This window comes from Lactuca saligna, chromosome 6 (assembly GCF_052625555.1).
Source record: "Lactuca saligna cultivar CGN05327 chromosome 6, ASM5262555v1, whole genome shotgun sequence".
In the NCBI taxonomy this organism is placed as follows: domain Eukaryota; kingdom Viridiplantae; phylum Streptophyta; class Magnoliopsida; order Asterales; family Asteraceae; genus Lactuca; species Lactuca saligna.
The window spans coordinates 129916431-129922355 of NC_136422.1; the positions used below are offsets into that span (position 1 = coordinate 129916431).

General features: G+C 33.8%; 1 pseudogene; it reads left to right on the forward strand.

The window, feature by feature from the left end:
* Positions 1-457: 457 nt before the first annotated feature.
* On the forward strand, positions 458-2413 carry LOC145001920 (AAA-ATPase ASD, mitochondrial pseudogene; annotated as a pseudogene).
* Positions 2414-5925: the final 3512 nt, after the last annotated feature.

Consider the following 5925-nt stretch of genomic DNA (forward strand, 5'->3'; position numbering starts at 1 on the left):
TCTTTGTGGTAGTTGCCACTCCCCCGTTTTAATATAATTTTCTCTCGTTTAGAAAAACATGTTATTTTATTTAAAAAATTCATACAACTGAAGAAGTTTATGCATAGTTGCCGCCTGCCAGCCTGCCAATATTCTTGGTATGAGCTGTAAAGAAAAGTCTGTCAACGTCTGCTTCTGTTTTTTTCTAGAGAACGGTGTCAACAAAAATCCTTTTATACACCCACTAATATTTGCTTGTGAAACAAGGAAATGAATGGCGCAATTACCATGACGTCATTCCTCGTGAGTCTATTACTGGGAAACTTCATGCTGAGTTACCTTTTCATGCCTATACGTAGACACGAACAAGGGCGGCTACCCTTTCGATATTTTATATATATTGAGAACGGTTTCTACACGACACCGTGCCAAAAGAAAAAGAAAGACCTATTACATTTACACATGCTAAATTCCACTTAACTTGGTGCTATATAAACTAAGACGTGATCTATGCATCCCTCGTCTGATAACTATTTAACTATTTTAGCAACAACTTTGAGTAAAAGTACTGTGAAGCTGTGAGCAAGAAGAGTAATTAAGATGATGGGGGATATGACTCAGTTAGGGTCTTTAATGGCTGCCGTAATGTTCGTTTGGGCAATATTCAGGCAACTGTTTCCTGATGAGTTCCAAAGGGATGTCAGGAAATACGTGAACAAAGTGGTTAGTTATGTGTACCCTTATGTCGAAATCACTTTTCATGAATACCAAGTAGACACCTGGTTTGAAAGAAGCAAAGCCTTTGTTTCCATTGAACGTTACCTCAGCACCAACTCCTCCAACAGAGCCAAAAGGCTCAAAGCAAATGTGGTCAGAGACTGTGAATCCGTCGTCCTGAGTATGGACGACTACGAAGAGGTCACAGACGAGTTCAGAGGCATCAAGATCTGGTGGACGTCGAGTAAAAGCATCCCACAACAGCGCGCATTCTTTTCCTATCGAGGTGATGATGAGAAGCGATATTATAGGCTCACATGCAAAAGAGAGCACCGAGATATCATCACTAAAGTTTACTTGCAGCATGTACTCGATGAAGGAAAGGCGATTGAAGTGAAAACAAGGCAACGAAAGCTCTATACTAACAATAAGAGTGAGAAATGGTCTGGTTACAGGAGGACTATGTGGAGCCACATCATATTTGAGCACCCTTCCACATTCGACACTCTTGCAATGGACCCGAAAAAGAAGAAAGAGATTTTGGATGATCTTATGATGTTCAGCAAGTCGAAAGAGTACTACAAGAAGGTGGGCAAGTCATGGAAACGTGGATATCTTCTTTATGGTCCCCCAGGAACTGGAAAGTCTAGCATGATTGCTGCCATGGCTAACCTTCTGGAATACGATATCTATGATCTTGAATTAACCTCGGTGAAAGATAACACGGACTTGAGGAAGCTACTCATCGACACATCAAGTAAGTCTATAATTGTGATTGAGGACATCGATTGTTCACTTGATTTAACTGGTCAGCGAAAGGAGAAAAAAGAAGAGAGTAAAGAGGAGGAGAAGGATCCAGTTAAGAAGGCCGAGGAGGAAAAGGATAAAAAGAATAAGGGAAGTGAAGTTACTTTATCTGGGCTTCTGAACTTCATTGATGGGCTATGGTCGGCTTGTGGGAGTGAGAGACTGATCGTGTTCACAACAAACTTTCTTGAAAAGCTCGACCCTGCTCTGATTAGGAGAGGAAGGATGGATAAGCATATCGAGCTTTCCTATTGTTGTTTCGAAATATTCAAGGTGCTTGCAAAGAACTATTTGGATCTTGAATCACACGACTTGTTTTCAACCATCAGTCGTCTCTTGGAGGAGACTAAGATGACTCCGGCTGATGTTGCCGAAAATTTGATGCCAAAGTCTTTTGAAGAGAATGCTGAGAGTTGCTTGAACAAGTTGATCCAATCTCTGGAGAATGCAAAAGAAGAAGCAAGGCTGAAAGCTGTGGAGGATGCCAGGATCGAAGCTGAGGAAGAAGCAGCTAAGAAGATAGAACAAAATGGTGAGAAGGTGCAAGAGATTGATGCAAAATTAGGGGATGGCGGAGGAAAGAAGGCTGACCAGGATACCGGCATGCTACAAGTTACCGATGCAAAAGAAAACGGTGTCATCACTGCATAGTATAATATGACCCAAGAACATAGAACCAATAGCTAGCTTTCAGGTTTGTTAATTGTATCATTTGTATGTCTATATAATGCATGTGTATAATATGGCCTAAGAACATAAAACAAATAGCTTTTAGCTTTGTTAATTGTATGTCAGTATGTCTATATTGCTCTATTGTTTTCGCTTGGTTGTACATAACTTGTAAATTGTAATGCATTTGTATAATATGGCCTATGAACAAAGAACCAATTGCTTTGATCAGCTTTGTTAATTGTATGCTATTTTGCTATATAGTTTTTGCTTGCTTGTACATAACTTGTAATGCATTTGTAGTTTTCACTTACAAGTAGTCAAATGAAATTAGTCAAAAGTCAGTGTGGTAGGTGTGTGAAGACATGAATCTAATTTAAACTATTTATTATGTTAGGATTTCAGCATCTCACATGACATATGTAGGGTTGGTAAATGTATCAACTTTTCTTTTAAAGAAAACCAATAAAGACAAATGATATATTTGTTCGTTTCTCTAAATTTAATGTAGAAAAAATTTCACAATTGGTCCCTGTAGTTTATAGAATATTATACTTTGGGGACTTTCTAACAAAATGTTACGCGATTGGTCCCTGTGGTTTGTAAAATTACATGAAAGATCCTCCTGCCTTTAAATCTAACTTTTCAGCAGTTAGATTTTAATGAAAAAGACTATTTTGCCCTTGTACCACTATTGTAATACCACTACAAATCTCAAGGACCATTTGTGTAATTTTCTAAATTTGAATATATATATATATATATAGACAAATCTGCAAATTTGGTCCTTGTGGTTTGCAAAAATCTTTGGATGAGGTCCAAAAAGTTTTCAGCTTGCATAGAAGGTCCAAAATCAAAGTTTTTTTATGAGTTTTTAGTCCAAAAAAACTTGAAAAGACGATTATACATTTTTATTTTATTTTTTTAATTTTTTACAATTATTATAATGTCATTTTAACTTAACAATAAAAAGAAAAGAATTGTATTATCCCCACCCATCCGTACTCTCTCTCTCTCTCTCTCTCTCTCTCTCTTTCTCTCTCTCTCTCCCCCTGTTAGACTGCTATATTAAACATATTCCTCTTTCATATTTCAGAAAAATAAAGTACCACCATAACCATCACCGATCAACCATGAGGAGACGCCATCGTTCTTGCTAGAACAGCCGCGACCTTCATAGCACTCCTGGCAACACACTGAAATAGGAAACTACGGTTGACAAAAGGGTTGCAGGTATCCATACATCGGCTCAGGCATCTTCACCAGCTCCGGCTGTGGGGACAACAACAGGTGGCATTGGAGCTGGAACTGGATCTTGTTTTTCTCGGTGGATCCTGTTTTGGTGGATCGGCTTTTGGGGGGTCCGGTTTGGAAGGATCCAATTTAGGCTTTTCAACCGGTGTTGGCACCGAAACTAGAACTACAACTGGAGGGGGCTTGGGTTCTGGTTTTTTCTCAATCACCGTCGGCTTCTCAGGTTCTGGGGGTTTCGGTTTATCAACGGGCTTTTGTTTTTCCGGTGTTTCCGGTTTGTTCTCAACGATCTCAATGCTCTGGATTGCCTTCCCACCTTTGCAGCAGAGCTTATATCTGATCTTCTCAGCATCCTAGCATACGACTGTGATCCTAACCTTATTTTTTTCCTGATCAAACAGTTGATTTCTTATTTCTACCATCCCAAAACAAGGAAAAAAAGTCAGTTCTCATCTTTACAGTAAAGATAACCCAACTTGTACATTATTCCTCTCAAGTTGTAATCAAACAAGATTATCAAGATCATCTTTGACATAGAAAATCTTGTGAGACACAAAAATATAGGAAGTAATCAAATAAGATGTTGTTTATACTTAAGGAGATGTAAGGTGGAATTAACTCACGAGGGAATTTACAAAGGACTTTCTTGACCTTCTTGAGCAGCAAGGGCATTGAAGATCAACATTCTGATCTGTTACACATTATGATGATTTCATTCATGTCGTTGATCGAGATTCTAACAAACAGTCTGTATAATCTTGTAGCCAAGTAGCAAAAATTTAGGTTTTTTTTTTTTTTTTTTTTTTTTTTTTTTTCCGAGTTCCATAAATGAGGAAGAAGATGGAAGAAGAAAGAAAAAGAAGAGAGAAGGAGTCAGTGAGAGAGAGAGAGAGAGAGAGAGAGAGAGATTGTGTATCGTGGGGGATAATACATTTCTTTTCTTTTTCTTTTTATTTTTAAGTTCAAATGGTGGGGGATAATACATTTCTTTTCTTTTTCTTTTTATTTTTATTTTTAAGTTCAAATGGTATTATAATAATTGTAAAAAAAATAAAAATAAATAAATAAAAGGGTATAATCGTCTTTTCAAGTTTTTTTGGACTAAAAATCCATAAAAACCTTGATTTTAGACCTTCTGTGCAAGCTGAAAACTTTTTGGATCCCATCCAATGATTTCTGCAAACCACAAGGACCAAATTTGCAGTTTTGTCATATATATATATATATATATATATATATATATATATATATATATATATATATATATATATATATATATATATATATATATATATATATATATATATATATATATATAATTTCAACAATTTGATATATTTTTTTTTTCTTTTTGACATTTTGTTTTCTATTGGAAGTTGCGATCCTAAAATGAACTAGAAAAATGAACCGCCCATTATTAATTAGACTCCTAGTTTAATTAACCTTGGCTTATCTGTCAGTCGTGTTGCACGTAGGCGGTGAATCGGGTTGAAAGTGAAAGTCTTTTCAAGCGAATTTATGGTTGGTCAAAGATCATTTCATGCATTATGTTAGGTATCAAGGAAAATTTTATTTTATAGTTTTAGTTATTTATGGTTTTTTGTTATATTTTTTATTTATTTTGAATCAAGTAAATAAACTTAAATTCGATAAACCATGTCAAAAATATTTTTTCTTTAGTTTTTCTTATTTGTGAATTAAAGAGTTAATGTTTTTTTATTATTTTTTAATTTTAAGTTGTTACTGTTCATGTTTTTTTTTATGCTTTATAATTAATATCGTTAGCAACTTTATGTTTGCATTTATCATGATAATTATTTGATCTTTTGTTTTCTATTTTTGTTATAATTTTAATTATCTATTATTCTTCTATTGTTTTTATTTATTTTTATTCAAGTAATGAAAAAATAGAAAAAAAAAACCAAAAACTCAAACACCAAATTCTAATATACTCTAATATATTAATATATTTTACATTTTCATATTTTTTTGGTTTTTTCGTATTTTTTAAAAAAAAATAAGTATTATTTTTTTTAAAAAAATCCATATTATTTTTTAATTATTTCATATTTTTATTTTTTTCATTGTTTCGTTTTACTTTTCATCAACTCGATAACTTTTTTTTCGTTATTTTTTAATTATAATTTTTTTATATACGAGATTATATATATATATATATATATATATATATATATATATATATATATATATATATATATATATATATATAATTAATAAAATTTCAAATTTAGAAAATTACACGAATGGTCCTTCATGTTTGTAGTGTATTGCAATATTGGTACAAGGGTAAAATAGTCTTTTTCATTAAAATCTAACTGTTGAAAAGTTAGATTTAACGTCAGGAGGACCCTTTGTGTAATTTTACAAACCACAGGGACCAGTTGCGTGACATTTTGCTAGGAAGTACTCAAAGTGCAATATTCTGTAAATCACTGGGACCAATTATGAAATTTTGTCTTTAATGTATCACACATTAAT